A 17509-nucleotide genomic window follows, 5' to 3' on the forward strand; every position below is an offset into this window, starting at 1 on the left:
TAGCATCTGGTGTAGTAAAACGGAACGTCGAAATTGGCACGCAGGCAGCCCAAATGACATCCAATAATAATGTTTGTAATATGATAGCTGAGGCCATACGATTATAATATAACTTATTAGAGTTAAGACCCTTGAATTTTATTATTGTTCGATACCGGACCCTTTTCAACTCTGCTTCAGTTTTAATTCATGGTCATTTTGTCACAGCCTCCCTCTGAAAACAAAATAAGCTGACATTCATTGCCATTTAATAACTCTTCATAATTATGTTTGCAATTTGTAAATACTCCGTACTCGGCGCCATCATGAAGAATTTCAATTGATTGTCTTCTAGTTACCTTTGTTTTGATAAGGTAAATTTCAGTCTCACAGTTGGAATTGTTGGTCTTCAGCTTATGTAACAAGACATATTTTACGAGCGTTTATTTCTTGTAAGTTTAGTTCTTTTTAGTTACGGTTCTGGGATCACGTTCAGTATAAGTATACTGACTTGAACGTTGATTCATTCATGTAGAGGGGCATTGAATGTCGAGGTCATTAGCCTTATGAATGACACAGAAAATACAAGAAAAATGATTCATTTCCTTGGAGAATGAAAGTATTGGGCAAGGAAATTACAGAGTCGTTATAGGCGGAAAAATATTTCCTTGGTCTTTCCGAACCAAGTAATATCGATGTTGGAAGTGAACAAGGGCAGATCCCGTGCATTCAAAGAGGAAGAGGGGTCTGCCATTAAGCATTTTTTTTTTTGCTAGTTTTACGTCACACCGACACAGATAGGTCTTATGGCGACGATGAGACAGGAAAGAGCTAGGAGTGGGAAGGAAGCAGCCGTGGCCTTAATTAAGGTACAGCCCCAGCATTTGCCTGGTGTGAAAATAGGGAAACCACGGAAAACCATTTTCAGGGCTGCCGACAGTGGGGTTCGAACCTACTATCTCCCGAATACTGGATACTGGGCGCACTTAAGCGACTGCAGCTATCGAGCTCGGTCAATTAATTTTAGATCCCTTGATATACATTATATGTAGCCTACGTCCATATGCCTTTCTAATCTGTCTTCACAGGTTTGTCTATTTTGCCATTGGGATAACTAGCTGCATTGCATATAGTGGTGTAAGCTAGTAGAGATATCGGGACTTCAGAATTGATTGCAAGTCATCCGGTTGAGATCAAACCAAAATATAATACTTTCAATTTATTTTTATTTTTTTATTTTGCAAATTGTTTTACGTCGCACCGACACACATAGGTTTTATGGCGACGATTGGATAGGAAAGGCGTAGGAGTGGGAAGGAAGTGGCCATTGCCTTAATTAAGGAACAGCCCCAGCATTTGCCTGGTGTGAAAATGGGAAACCACAGAAAATCATCTTCAGGGCTGCCGACATTGGGGTTCGAACCCACTATTTCCCAGATACAAACTCACAGCTGCCCGCCCTAACCGCACGGCCAACTCGCCCGGTATTATTATTGTTATGTGAAAGTGCGAAATCTTCGCTTTTGTCTAATAAGAATAATATCATGTCACTATCCACACTTGATGTAACGTTTCACATCTCATGGGAATGCTCCTATAATCTTTGCTCAGCTTGTCCATCCGTGGCGTAGTGGGCGAGTTGGCTCCAAGACTGGTGGGCGCCATGAGAATACATTCCTGAGCACTGTGATTTGCAATCTAGCTGTATGAGTTCGTGATTTGGCCAGCTTTTAGACAAGTTCAACGAACACTAGCGTCCTGCGTATCAATGACTTCCTCTTCATTAGACGTTACATCAAGATATTTATCTCACAGTATTGATAGAATATTGATACATGTTTCGTTAACTACAATTAGATATGTCCTGTCTGAAATAACTTCTAAACAAGTTAAAAGCGAAACTTAAAGTTAGATCTCTCTTGATCAATCTGGACGTGGTCCAGTGATATTTAATTGTGTTTCACTGTCTCATTTCATTAAATACACTTCAGAGGTCAAATTCCAGCATTCTGACGTCTCCATACACAGTTTATGGTTAATATGTTCGATAACTTAAATTATTATTCCTCTCTGTATGATGAGCCGATTGTAGTAGTACAATCTTTTATATATTGGCCATCGATTCTCAAGATATTATTTCGACCTCTGACCTCAACTGCGAAAATAATATCAGTTGAAACCATCAGAACAAATTTCTAAATCCGTTCTTGCTAAACCCTAATTAAGTCAGCGAAACCGAGAACTATGTAGATGAATTAGAATGTCTTGATAATTTTGCCGTAGGGACACCTTATGTAAACACCAGGGTGATTTTATATGCTAACTCGAACGGTACGACGCGTTATAAATGTTTACTTTAACCACTTGACTGCTGATACTGACTATGCTTGTACTGATGTGTCTCTGGAATGAACTAAGTTTAGACTTGTTGCCCAGGTTGCATTGAAAGTTGCCAAGGCCTGCGATCAAATCAGCGAACTCTAGCTTTGTTGTTCTACAATAATAATAATAATAATAATGATAATAATAATAATAATATAGGATCACTTGGAACAGGTATAATAAAAAATCAATATCTCGGAATGAAAAACTTAGACACTATAACACAGTGATCAAACCTGAAGCGTTATATGCCTCAGAAACCTTAATCATTGGTGGCGGATCTTTAACCAAAGACATTGAGAAACAAGAAAGGAAAATTTTACGAATTTTTTTTGGCCCAGTTTGTATAGATGGAATATGGAGAAAAAATCATCCCAGGAGATATATTGTCATTCTGAAAAAAATTCTCACATTCGGAAAAGACGATTGAAATTTTATGGAGACATTATCAGAATGAACACTAAGAGGCTATCTAAAAGAATTCTCAACCTGGCCCTTTCGTCTAAAACCAAGAACAGCTGGCTTCGTGAAATTGAAACAGATCTCCAGGAAATCAACATCTCAGAAGACATTGTAGAGGACAGATGTAAATTCAGAACCAAAATCGACAATCACCACTTTGGAGACAAACCCAACACCAGAGCTACTATAACTTGGACAGAAGTACGAAGGAAGAAGCTCAGCGAGAAGATGAAGAGGTTTTGGGATGAAAAGAAGGCCAACACATCAGCTAAGCAAGTTCAACCGTGCTCCTGAGTAGGGCATAACGATGTAAAAAAAGGAAGAAAAGAAAATAATAATAATAATAATAATAATAATAATAATAATAATAATAATAATAATAACACCCGTCGAATTGACATGATAGCCTTCAAAGGCCACCGAAAAGGCTGTATAATAGATCCGACGATCAGATTTGAGACATCCGAAACACAACCCAATGAGGTACATGAGGAGAAGAAAACAACATATGAACCAACCATCCCATTCTATCAACAAGAATACCAACTGGACGATATCGAAGTCATAGGATTAATGGTTGGCGCTAGAGGAACCATTTCCCTCTTTTTCGTCCAGTTCTGCGAATCATTTAACCTCATTCAAGCATTAATAAAAGAAATTGCAGTGACTAACTTGAAATATTCCATCCAAATCCTAAAGAACCATACCTTCCAAACTTTTTAATGCAACAACATACAGCGTGTCATATGTGCTAACCAACTCACAATTACTTTTAATATTCATCTTGTCTTTTCCTATACTTTGTCCTCAGGGGCAATCTTCATTTGGAAAAAGTCGAAATAAATATACTACTACTACTACTAGTACTACTACTACTACTACTACTACTACTACTATAGTAGCTCCTGTGTATAAAGGAAAGGGTGATAGACATAAAGCTGAAAAGTACAGGCCAGTCAGTTTGACATGCATTGCATGTAAGTTTTGGGAAAGCATTCTTTCTGATTATATAAGATAAGTTTGCGAAAGTAATAACTTGTTTGATAGAAGGCAGTTTGATTTTAGGAATGGTTATTCCACTGAGACTCAACTTGTAGAATTCCAGCAAGATATAGCAGATATCCTGGATTCAGGAGGTCAATTGGATTGTATCGTGATTGACCTGTCTGAGGCATTTGGTAGGGTAGATCATGGGAGACTGCTGGCAAAAATGAGTGCAATTAGACTTGACAAAAGAGTGACTGAATGGGTGGCTATGTTTCTAGAAAATAGAACTCAGAGAATTAGAGTAGGCGAAGCTTTATCTGTCCCTGTAATAATTAAGAGGGGAATTCCTCAAGGCAGTAATTGGGCCTTTTTGTTTTCTTATATATATCAATGATATGTGTAAAGAAGTGGAATCATAGATAAAGCTTTTTACAGACGATGTTATTCTGTACAGAGTAATAAATAAGTTACAAGATTGTGAGCAAATGCAAAATGAATTCGATAATGTTGTGAGATGGACAGTAGACAATGATATGATGATAAATGTGGTTAAAAGTCAGATTGTGAGTTTCACAAATAGGAAAAGTCCTCTCAGTTTTAATTACTGTGTTGATGGGGTGAACGTTCCTTTGGGGGATCATTGTAAGTACCTAGGTGTTAATATAAGAAAAGACCTTCATTGGGGTAATCACATAAATATGATTGTTAATAAAGGGTACAGATCTCTGCACATGGTTATGAGGGTATTTTGGGTTTGTAGTAAGGATGTAAAGAAGAGGGCATATAAGTCTCTGGTAAGACCCCAACTAGAGTATGGTTCCAGTGTATGGGACCCTCACCAGGATTATCTGATTCAAGAACTGGAAAAAATCCAAATAAAAGCAGCTCGATTTGTTCTGGGTGATTTCCGACAAAAGAGTAGCGTTACAACAATGTTGCAAAGTTTGGGCTGGGAAGACCTGGGAGAAAGGAGACGAGCTGCTCGATTAAGTGGTATGTTCCAAGCTGTCAGTGGAGAGATGGCGTGGGAGGACATCAGTCGACGAATAAGTTCTAGTGGTGTCTTTAAAAGTAGGAAATATCACAATATGAAGATAAAGTTGGAATTCAAGAGGACAAATTGGGGCAAATATTCGTTTATAGGAAGGGGAGTTAGGGATTGGAATAACTTACCAAGGGAGATGTTCAATAAATTTCCAATTTCTTTGCAATTATTTAAGAAAAGGCTAGGAAAACAACAGATAAGGAATCTGCCACCTGGGCGACTGCCCTAAATGCAGATCAGTAGTGATTGATTGATTGATTGATTGATTGATTAATTGATTGATTGATTGATTGATTGATTGATTGATTGATTGATTGATTGATTGATTGATTGATTGATTGATTGATTGATTGATTGATTGATTGATTGATTGATTGATTGATTGATTGATTGATTGATTGATTGATTGATTGATTGATTGATTGATTGATTGATACTACTACTTACAGCAGTTAACCACAATGTGACGAGGAAATGGTTCAAGGAACCCAAAATCAAGTTCAGCAAGAAAATGAAGAAATACTGGCCCAATAGAAAAGTCAAGGTACCAAGAATAAAGCAGCAGCCAAACCTACCATTAAGAACACCAGGAGTGGCAAGCATCGAAAACAACAACAACACAGCTAAAGCACAAGAACCGTGGTCCTCAGGTGGTCCAAACGAGCTGAAAAATATTAGTTACAGCTTTTCCGACAAAAGAGTAGCGTTACAAAAATGTTATAAAGTTTGCGCTGGGAAGACTTGAGGGAAAGGAGACGAGCTGCTCGACTAAGTGGTATGTTCTGAGGTGTCAGTTGAGAGATGGCGTGGGAGGACATCAGTAGCAAACATTCTAAATAATCTAGGTGGTCTATTTACCAATTCAACATTCTGATTGTGCTGTTGTCTATCAACTAAAGCGGAAGTTTAGTGGACGGTTATTATGGCCGAATTTATTTAATTTCGTTAAATGACACTAAGTGCACCACCAGAGATAATTAACATGCCAGTAAAAACGACGTGGAGTGCCAAGATTTCTGATCGCTTAATCAGCGACCCACAAACTTTGTATCAGGAGTCGGATATTATACCACAGATCCATAGAGAGTTGGATCTTATACCACAGATCCATAGAGAGTCGGATCTTATACCACAGATCCATAGAGGTACAGTAGCTCTTAGTCTTATCACGGGATGTCTTAGTTATGGAGGCAGGACTTTTTGATTTCTATAGGAAACAGTCTCTTGATGGTTATGCGAGAATCTAGCAGTCGTGTCTAGTGATCTTTTCTCTCAAATGTTGGCAAACCTGCTCGCTTTGAATGCAGAGACGTGCAGATTCAGATCTTCCGTGTGGGTGCAAGCCGGGTTGTAATTCCCAGTACCAGCCCGTGCCAAAGTAGTGCGCTCAATCTCGTACCATCCAGGCGAAGGTTCTGATTTAACTTTTCAACGTCTTCTCAGCCGAGTTTATGTAACTAAATAATATTTCACAATAGCGGTTATAAGAGCAATATGATCTAAAACTGGGTAACTAAATTTGGAAACGTCGATTGACTTCAAAGACTTCACAAACACAAGTTGCTTGGCGTGTCTCAACGGCGCGGCGCCTCCTCAGCCTAGTGCATTGAACACTCGGCTCACACTGCTTCTTTCTTTTATATATAATAGGTCTTACGGTGACAATGGGATAGGAAAGAAGGCCTAGGAGTGGGAAGGAAGCGGCCGTGGCCTTTCCCTGGTGTAAAAATTGGAATCCACGGAAAACCATCTTGAGGACTGCCGACAGTGGGCTCGAACCCACTATCTCCTGGATGCAAGTTCACAGCTGCGCGCCCCTAACTTGCCCGGTTCACACTGTTTCAGAGTACGACAGTTTTCCAAAGGAAATGGCTGGAGATACAGCGATTAAACATATGTTATTATACGAAGTGACTAGAATTAAAGCATATGCGTGAACAAACGTCTGTTACATTTGTCTGAAAATGGAGTTGTTTACAGAACAAAGGTCTATTATTTTACTTTCACGATGCATTTGGAGCAGTCGCCCAGGTGGCAGATTCCTTATCTGTTGTTTACCTAGTCTTTTCTTAAATAATTGCAAAGAAAATTTATTGAACATCTCCTTTGGTAAATTATTCCAGTCCATAACTTCCTTTCCTATAAATTAATATTTGCCCCAATTTGTCCTCATGAATTCCAACTTTATCTTCATATTGTGATCTTTCCTACTTTTAAAAACACCACTCAAACTTTTTCGTCTGCCATTGTCATTCCACGCCATCTCTCCACTGACAGGTCGGAACATACCACTTAGTCGAGCAGCACCACTGCACGTTGTGATTATTGACTCTGTGATAACCTCCTCCTCCTCCTTATTATTATTATTATTATTATTATTATTATTATTATTATTATTATTATTATTATTATTATTATTATTATTATTATTATTATAACTTTATCTTCATATTGTGATCTTTCCTACTTTTAAAAACACCTCTCAAACTTTTTCGTCTGCCATTGTCATTCCACGCCATCTCTCCACTGACAGGTCGGAACATACCACTTAGTCGAGCAGCACCATTGCACGTTATGATTATTGACTCTGTGATAACCTCCTCCTCCTCCTCCTTATTATTATTATTATTATTATTATTATTATTATTATTATCCCGTTTGTCAGTGTTTCACTCTGTAATGACTGAACCGAAGATTGCAGGAGTGGCGACCACTTTCTCTGTTTAACGAGTAGGGGTGGTATTAATGGTACTAATTGGTGTTGTGTGGTTCTGTCACTTCGATCTCACGGCAACAGCGCCGCTCCAGCAAGATATTACATCAACAAGAGTTATGATGTTGAACTGGTCGTAGCAGTGAATTCTTAAACCTCGTATGATGTAACTGCCGCCGCAGACTTGTTCACAGCACTACTTTATGAACTTTTCTGGAGATCAGGTGAACGGCCTATGTTCACGCAGTTCATTCAAGTTCAGTAACACTTACAGTCTTGAGATTCGCATCTGAAGGACACATGTGCGTCAGAACGAGGAAATAAAAGGAAAATTTCGTAGGTTACCTAATTATGGAATCTTTACTCTCTTTAATATTTACAAAGAAAAAGGTTCTGTTTCCGAACAAGATCACGAGAGGTTAACATCAGTTTTTCTGAGCATTCTGGAGGTTTGTAGGTCAGAAATATGATCTGGTGTACTTATTGAACTTCATTGATAATAATAATAGTAATAATGGTTCGAACCCTACTGTTGGCAGCCCTGAAGATGGTTTTCCGTGGTTTCCCATTTTCACACCAGACAAATGCTGGGGCTGTACCTTAAGGCCACGGTCGCTTTATTCCCACTCCTAGCCCTTTACTATGCCATCGTAAAATAAATTGCATAATAATAATAATAATAATAATAATAATAATAATAATAATAATAATAATAATAATAATAATAATAATAATAAATTGTACCGGGCGGTACACCTCCACGCCGTTAATTCAAAATTTGCGCCTGTTGAAACTCCTCTACTGGAGGAAGCCTGAACTTTAACAACCATGTTAATTCTAAAGTTTCTCAGAAGATGTCGCTATTGTAAATTTTGAAGAGTTCTGAACTGTGTCTTTTTCGATTTATATTTGTTTTCTCTGTAGCAAGAAGTGTGAACATTCTCTTCTAGATGGCACCACTTAAGAACTACAATTGTGCACCCTAGTGCAAAGTGAAGGAACTTTTCTTTGAAGAAATTTTGTAGTCATAAGTTTGCTCTTTGTTAAATTTCTTTCTATCATTGTTTGAGTTGGCAATGTTAATCCGTTCGTTCCGCCAGTTTTGAAATTAGCCAATCCCGAATTTCTTAAATTAATTTTCGACCAATCGGGGCTTTCTTCCCCAACCTACTCTGTAACTGTGTTCGGTAACCAATAAAATTTTGTGGGCGGGTTGTAATCATTCATGAAACGTCTCAAATCTTCCACGAGGATATATAAACTGCTGATTTTCTGGTCTCGGGGCCACTTCAGTAACATCTTTCCTAGTGTGATTATATAGCAGGGCGCGGGAAGCGCCCCTTTCTTCCGGCGGCAGTTCATCCATCAGGTAATGGCCTTTTAATAACTTCTTTGTTTGCTAGCTCAGCAGTTTAACCCTCGGGGCGGGTTCGAAACTTTCCTCATGTAACCTATATTTAAAATGTAAAAGACACTTGGTATAAAGTCTGTCTCTTTAACTACAAATTGGGATAGAGAGTGCCTAACCCTCTCGAGCTCCCATTCATTTTGTTTTGAGGTGACTACGTTTTTATAACAGTTTCCCTTCTACTCGTAATGTCATAATATTTTTCAATCGTGTCACCTCCGTAGTATGGGATTAGCCCTTGCATAAGCGGCCTAGTGCCAAATAGGTTTTAAAGAAATGTATTAGGAGTGCAGTTTCGCCTCCTCTCAAGTTGGTATTTTGGGGGCCATGTAATTGTCCTGTTTCTTTATGGAATAGGCCTCAGTAGGTTGGGTATTTCTACCCCTGTTTTCATGTGCTTGGAGGTCAGCTTGAAGGTGGAGTTTGGTATGGCCTTTGATAGGCTTGAACTTTGAGAGCGGGTTGCTCTTTCTTAAATGGTATTTTCTGTGTGCCTCAAGCAGGCTTTACTGAGTAATAGGGAGCAAGTGCTCCTGGGCATGATTGGGGTTTTCTGCCCCTTTGTCAAACCTTGTACTTGGGTAAAGTTGAGCTTATTGCTCAAGAATTGTGTGTCTGGGTCTCAGAGCCCAAATCCTGTAACAACTGTAATTGTACATTCTTGATTTGTTGCTAGGTTACTGAGTACCTGTTATATTTGTTATTTCTTGATCTTGAAAAGAAAATATAACCTTGTTAAATTTTAAATTAACTTTAATTTCGTATATCGAGACCTGTTCATCCCAGCACCTTCTTTCACCTCTGCTGATCCACCAAACCACGGTAACAATAATAATAATAATAATAATAATAATAATAATAATAATAATAATAATAATAATAATAATAATAATAATAATAATAATAATAATAATAATCGAATGGAACGGACTTGATACAGGAGCCTTAGTGGCTTGAGTAAAAATAAATAAATAAATTAATAATGGAGGTAGATTTTCAAACCACGCGGAACATATATAACAAAAGGTGCTTTTCTTTAAATACTCAAATTAATAGGTACAAAACTGCCGTCAAGGTGGTATCTCTCTATGCGTCAGAATGCCTTATCCTCTCTCAGAAATATGCGCTTGCTCAGTTAGAGCAAAAAGAGAGAACGGTTCCCCATAACATACTTGCCCAAACTACAAAAACGGGATCTAGATGAGAAAATCCAGACAAGAAATCTACTCCTAAGATAGAAAAGATAATGTGCAAACGCAGGGCTCGCTTCTACGACCACGGATGGACGACTCACGAAGGACAAAACTCATTTTTAACCATTTCGAATCAAAACGAAAACAGCAGTTCCCTGGTACGTTAACGTCAAGAAGGACCACAAAGAAATGGGCCTACGACTATATGACGCGCACAAACGAGACCTTTTCAGAATAAGCTTCGTGACTTTTGTGGCACTTTCCTAGATGAAAAGTTAAATGGTCCACAGGTGCAAAGCGATCGGATGAACGCTGTGCTCGACACAGCAAGCTAATGAAAACCTACTGGATCAATTGAAAGCTGAGTAAACGCCAGAATATTCAGTATAATGAAATTTACGGTGGTCCCTAGTTGGCTGATCAGCGAAAAATAAATAAATAAATAAATAAATAAATAATAATAATAATAAAAATAATTTCAAGTTGTTGTCTTGGCAGGACAGATTGCATACCGCGTGTGCTCAAGTGCGATTAAACTGTGAGGTATCAACCTACTGCAGGTGGGAGTTATATGCGCTTATTCTTATCGGTGCTGCCGCCCAAGGAAATGCGCTCTGTTCTGTATTTACGAAGGAGTGCAGTGCAAAGGAAGGAAGGAAGGAAGGAAGGAAGGAAGGAAGGAAGGAAGGAAGGAAGGTACGGTACGGTAGTTGAAGACGTAATAACACCGACGGTTTCAATCCAAAATCGATGACATGGCTGTGTGCCACTTTGTATTCTGGTGAATACTGGAGGGATGCTGATGGAGCTCCCTACAGTTAATTGCAAGTGAATGAGATGACCAAGCTAAACAGGAGCTCATGGACCCTTGCCAGGATTATCGATAATTGAGCAGGCGTAATTGATAGATTTCTCCTTATAACTTCGTCACTTTCCTCTTGTACTCGCTTACTCATTCTCTTTCTTTCTTTCTTTCTTTCTTTCTTTCTTTCTTTCTTTCTTTCTTTCTCTCTCATTCTTTTGAGTGGTATGATAGTCACGTAATGGCGTTAGCTTCTCTCTAAGCCGACTGAATTCAGTTCCAAATTGAGAGTCCCTAGTGCATAGGGTAGGAGTGATGTTTGTAAAAGGTATGAACGGATATTACTTGTACACGAATGCACAGAAATAGTGTTCCGGTATAAACATATCATGGCGTCTCCCCACCTCTTTTCTTAGCGCATTGTTGCAGATAGACAGCCTGCTACAAGACTTTGTGATTGAAGAAGACACAGAGGCGGATGTATAGCAATACACACAATGAGCCCTCATCACTACCCGTTCACTCCCTTCCCCTACTTTTCGGTACTGGAGTGACCTTCAACACTACCCCTTAACTCCCTCCCCTCCTTTTCAGTGGGTCAGTATTGATTGTTCATGACGGGCATCATTTCTGTGCATGCGTGTACCACCGCTCTGTAGTTGCGGGAACAGAAGTCCGTTCTCTGACAAGAACACATTGATTGACATTATATTCTAGCCTACGCCAAGTCTGCACACAGCAGCGCTCCATGCAGTCGTGTTTTCAGCCATCCTCTTCATTTCCAGTTACTGTCCTGACACTGTCCTTCCGTTCACCATTCCTTCTAGTGCGCCCGCTAAACAACCCCTGCGCAGCCGGTGCCCTAGCCAGTTCCTCTTCCTCAATCTGATTACATTTACCAGTCTTTCAGAGTCAAGAGTTGTTTAAAACATACAACATTGTTTTAAAAGCATGATAGAGCAATCCAGAAGACACCCGACAAAAAAAGGTGGTATCCTTTGTATCCTTATCCGTTCGAGATTTTAATGCTATGAGTGAACTTCCGCCGATTGTCATGAAATTAAACTTTGTTATAAAAAGTATGATTCACACCCGACAAAATAACTTAAACATGCGGCTACTAAGTGGCTCAGACGGTAGAGGCGCTTGCCTTTTGAACCCAACTTCGCAGGTTCGATCCTGGCTCAGTCCGTTAGTATTTGAAGGTGCCGAGATACTTCAGCCTCGTATCGGTAGATTTACTGGCACGTAAAAGAACTACTGCGGTACCAAATTCCGGCACTTCGGCGTCTCCGAAAACCGATAAAACTAATTTGGGATTATTATTATTATTATTATTATTATTATTATTATTATTATTATTATTATTATTATGTCCGACTCGTTGTCTGAATGGTCAGCGTACTGGCCTTCGGTTCAGAGGGTCCTGGGTTCGATTCCCGGCCGGGTCGGGGATTTTAACCTTGGTTAATTCCAATGCCCCGGGGACTGGGTGTTTGTGCTGTCCCCCAACATCCCTGCAACTCACACACCACACATAATACTATCCTCCACCACAATAACACGCAGTTACCTACACATGGCAGATGCCGCCCACGCTCATCGGAGGGTCTGCCTTACAAGGGCTGCACCCGGTTAGAAATAGCCACACGAAAATATTGTTATTATTATTATTATTATTATTATTATTATTATTATTATTATTATTATTATTATTATTATTATTATTATTATTATTATTATTTACTGAATTAGGCGGGTAGGAAAACTTCCCTTTTGTCAGATATGAAAACGGCAAAGCGATATATGGTCGATTGTTGCTGACCTCTCAGCACGGTTTGACATCGCTGATCGTGCAGTGCTGTCCAAAAAGCTAGGTAAAGAATTATAAATAAATGTGATTGATTGATTGATTGATTGATAGATAGTCGAGGGCGGTCCGCACCAGATCGACGTATTCTTTAAAGTAGTTCTCTTTTCTATAATACGCAGTTCAATATATAATATTCAAGTATTTAAAGTTATATTGTAAACCACAAACAAACAAAAATATTTTATTGAGGCCACGGCCGCTTCCTTCCCACTCCTAGGCATTTCCTATCCCATCGTCGCCTTAAGACCTATCTGTGTCGGTGCGAAGTAAAGCAACTTGTAGAAAAAATCTTAATAAAACTGATACAGAATCCGAAAGTACTGTACTTTCTGTGCCCTGCGCCCTGCGTTGGCGCGCGCGACCCGAACGACCTCAGCTAGCGACATTTATATAGTCACTTTCCGGGCCATTTTCAGGAAAACTAAAAAAACCCATGAAAACATGTTTCATATAAAAAATTAAGGTAGACATTTTCTACATTTTTCCTGTGGATAACATTTTATTGGCCGAAGAAACAAAAACGTGGCCGCTTACTGAAAATTTCAGTACACGATGTTACGAATTTAAATTTACATATTCAGGTTTATGTTCTTAATAATTGTTTTAATTGGTTTTTATGTGAAAAATAGTTACACCGCTGAAATCACCAGTCTTTTCTGAAGTTTGTAGTATAATTTATTTTGCAACGTTGTAGGAGGTAACATCAGGATCTTGGGGGAGAAGAAACTGCTTCGCGCTCCGTAATAATAATGTGTTCAGTTACAACTTTGGCAACAGCGTAATTTCTGTGACCCGCCAAATTTGGTGGCCGCGACTATAGTGAGAATGCTATCAGTCTCTTTAAAATAAGAGTAGCTCAGGGAAGGGGGCAGCGGGTGCAGTGCAGCTGTGCTGGTGACCACAGAGTGTGTTTGTACAATGGCACGATCCATGAGGTATGCAGCAGGCTCTTGTTACTGCAGCCCAGGTGCAGCAGTTTTCTAGCCATGCACTTGTTTGTGCTAAATATCACGTCGTGACACGGCGTGCTGAAACGCGAGACAACCCAGTGTTTCTTAGCCTCCGCTGACTCATGGACATCAACTACTCTCTTCAAACCATAGCTGTACCATCACTTCGGAGCTGAAGGCATCTTCATAATCAGATCTGTAAACATGTAAAAGTGATAATAGTACCGTGGAGATATTGCTATCCCTGTGCAGGCCTTGTAAGACAGACCTCCTGACGATAAATTCTATTTCCCCACCCGCAGCCTACCAATGTGTAGAGAATACAGTCGAACATCGATATCTCGAACCTCCATTACTCGATTTTTTTTGTATCTCGAAGTAACTTCAATTTTCGGGCCTTTTATCCTATTCTCTGTTACTCGAAATTCGGTTATACGAATTTCTCGAAACAAACGTTTCCTCCCTTGAAGCAAAAACTACTCTGTAACTGGAATTTTGTACAACATTGACAGCGTAATACAGCATTTGTAATTTGTGAGGAATAATTAACAAGTAAAGAAAGGGACACAGTGATGCTGGGAGCTAATATGACGGGAACCGATAAACAAACTTCTAGTGATCGGAAAATCGGCGAAGCCTCGGTTTTTTTTTTTTCGGGTGTGAATTCATTACCGGTCACGTACAAAAGCAACCCCAGAAGTCGTGGATGAGAAGCCCCATTTACGAATCTTGGCTGCGTGTTTAAAACCTACATACAGTCAGTCGAATATAAATGACAGAGTTTTTCACAGCAATAAATGTTGTTGAAAAGTATGTGGAAGGAAAAGGGGCTACCTGGCCGAGGCGGTATAGGTGTGCTCGGTTCGGACATGGGTTCGAATCCCCGTCAGGAAGTCCTAAAATTTAAGAAACGAGATTTCCACTTCCGGAGGTGCATATGGCCCTGAGGTTCACTCAGCCTACACCAAAAATGAGTACCAGGTTAATTCCTGGGGGCAAAGGCGGCCGGGCGTAGAGCTAACCACTCTACCCCGTCACGTGTCGCGGTTAACAATGGTAGAAGCCTTTACCTTCCACTCCTCCAAGGGCCTTCATGGCCTGTACGGAGGTGTCTTTGTCTCTTTGTCTATGTGGAAGGTTAACAGTAAAAAACAAAACAAAAAAACAGAAGAGACTAATGAATTTTTTCTAAAGGTGTTTACGGAGGTATGTTTCTTTTTTCACTACTGTATGTACTGTATTCTATCTTCTACCGAGCTCGATAGCTGCAGTCGCTTAAGTGCGGCCAGTATCCAGTATTCGGGAGATAGTAGGTTCGAATCCCACTATCGGCAGCCCTGAAGATGGTTTTCCGTGGTTTCCGTGGTGAGGAAAGCAACGTGAAACTACCTCACTCCTCATTTCCCTAGTACGCCTCTTCAGTGATGCCTAGGCCATCTATGACAGCTGATGGCGGAGCTGTTGAGGATCCAACCAGCCTTAGGGCTGAAGACTGAACATTTGCTCAAAAACGGTATTCTCTGTATCTCGAAATTTCGATAACTCGAAATAAAATTTAGCTCCCGAGGTGATTCGAGATATCGAGGTTGCACTGTACACCATGACAGACCGCGTGGTATGAAGATATAGCAACGCACTCATCTCGCACTGTAGAACTAGGTGAATGATCTTCCAGACCGAATGCCTGTGTTTAAAAAACATACTAACGTAGACATGACATGGGCTTTTGGGCTTATGCCGTGTCAAGAAAACAACGTGAAACTCTTGACGTTTCGCAGAGAAGTTTACTCCGCGTCTTCAGAAGAATATCTCGACTGTTCGTGAGGAAGTCTACACGGCATGTACCAATAGATTTTCTCCCTGTGGGTAAGGGTGGTGTATCCCCTACTTGACGTAAGAGGCGGCTCCTAAGGCGCTCTCAAGTAGGCAGAGAGCATGAGGCCACTAGATGAGTGACAGTTTGCTCTTACTTCGACCAGGCTCCTCAATTTCAATTTTGCTAATACTACTAAAATGTTTTCATTTCTCCCCTGAAGGGGGCCTCTTAGGCGGTGACGCCGGGAGATTTGTTACGGTGAAGGAGATGCTCGGAGAAGATGACGGGGTTGGCGGCCGTGGCCTATACCAGGAACTGCCCCGGCATTCATCTTAGTGCAGGAGAATGGAAAACCATTCTCAGGAGTCGTCGTTTGGGGCCAGCCGTGAGGTCCAGTCCTGTCCCATCACCCGAATGCAGAGGCGTCGAGCCACGGTAGAGCCGTGGCCACCTCTCCTCTGCTCGGTTGGCCGGTCAGAGTGCAGAGCTGTTGGACCACGGACTAACCGTGGCCAGTTGTGGGCCGAGACCCACTCTGCATCTACCGGCTTTGTTATCTTACCTCCTTTGGTTAACTCCTGTCCTTCTTTGACCCCGACGGTGTTAGGTTCCCCAGCTCTCGCATTTCTGCCATTTTCACTCCTTTCGTGACCCTTCTCGCTTCTATTTTCTGATACCTTAATTTTCGAAGTATCGTATGCCTACGTAACCGAGTGAATTAGCCGCGCGGTTAGGGTCGCGTAGCTGTGAGCTTGCATTCGGGAGATGGTGAGTTAGTACCCCACCGTCGGCAGCCCTGAAGATGGATGCCCATTTTCCCCATTTTTACACCAGGCAAATGCTGTGGCTTTACCTTAATTCGGTACACGGCCGCTACCTTCCTAATCCCAGCCCTTTCCCATCTTTCCATCGCCGAAACCTTCGGTGTTAAGGCTGATGACACACGGAGCGGTTTTTGCCGAGTCGGCAGCCGCGTCGGCCGCCGCCTGTGATTGATACACAGAGCGGTTTTTGCCGACTGTGACGAAACCACTGCCTGCTCGAATGCTTATAAGCAGTCATCGGGTGCGTATCGAGCAGGCAGTGGACAAAACACATTAGTGAGCGTGACGTTAGGTGAGGAAGCTAGCTAAAATTACCGAAAAATAAAGGATTCTTCTTATTCTTATTCCAAAAGACTACTTACTCTATATATCCTTTTACGTGTATATTATTGAATTTCAAAGATACTTCATGATATCTAATACAAGAATACCTACCAATGATGCAATCGCCGCGTAAATTCAGCCACGCCCGACTAGAGCGAAGCATCAAGTCAGCCGTGATTCAGCTGAATGTAATAAATCTATGGCGCTAGAGCGCGCACAAAGTCTTCAAACCGCTCGCTGCACCGCCAGCTACACGACAGTCCGAGTCGGCAAATCTGCCGCCTGTCGGCGAGCACCGCTCTGTCTGTTTCATCCCATCAGCCTTAAACTATTAGAAAAAGTAACTCTGGCGTAAAACTACAGTCTTGCTTGGTTTAGATTTTCCTTCCGATTAGAGTTAGGAAGGGATGTTTGCCTAGTTGTTGTTCCTCGTAAAACAACAATCACTCTGTCTCGTCATGGCCTACGCTGCTCCTTTTCGTAGAACTTAATACCGATGACATTGCCGTTATAAGTGAAGATCAAGAGGATCTACAGAGGATGCTGGATCAATGGCTGAAAATCAGCAGGCAGAAGACGGAATTCATGTGTCGTAACTTACCCAGCACTCCTAAGCAACATAAACTGTACCTGCAGGAAACCCCGCTCAAATAAGCTGAAGATTTTACATAATCTGGGATCAGTCATAACCGAAAATGGACCATTGGGTGTATAAACTCTGGATGAAATGGAGTTGCTGTGCGGCAGGAGA

General features: G+C 40.8%; 1 protein-coding gene across 1 annotated transcript in view; it reads left to right on the forward strand.

Annotated features, from left to right (window-relative positions):
- Positions 1-17509, forward strand: part of GEFmeso (Guanine nucleotide exchange factor in mesoderm) — a 199584-nt gene that overhangs the window by 117167 nt on the left and 64908 nt on the right. The gene's annotated exons all lie outside the window — the stretch shown is intronic.

This window comes from Anabrus simplex, chromosome 1 (assembly GCF_040414725.1).
Source record: "Anabrus simplex isolate iqAnaSimp1 chromosome 1, ASM4041472v1, whole genome shotgun sequence".
NCBI lineage: Eukaryota > Metazoa > Arthropoda > Insecta > Orthoptera > Tettigoniidae > Anabrus > Anabrus simplex.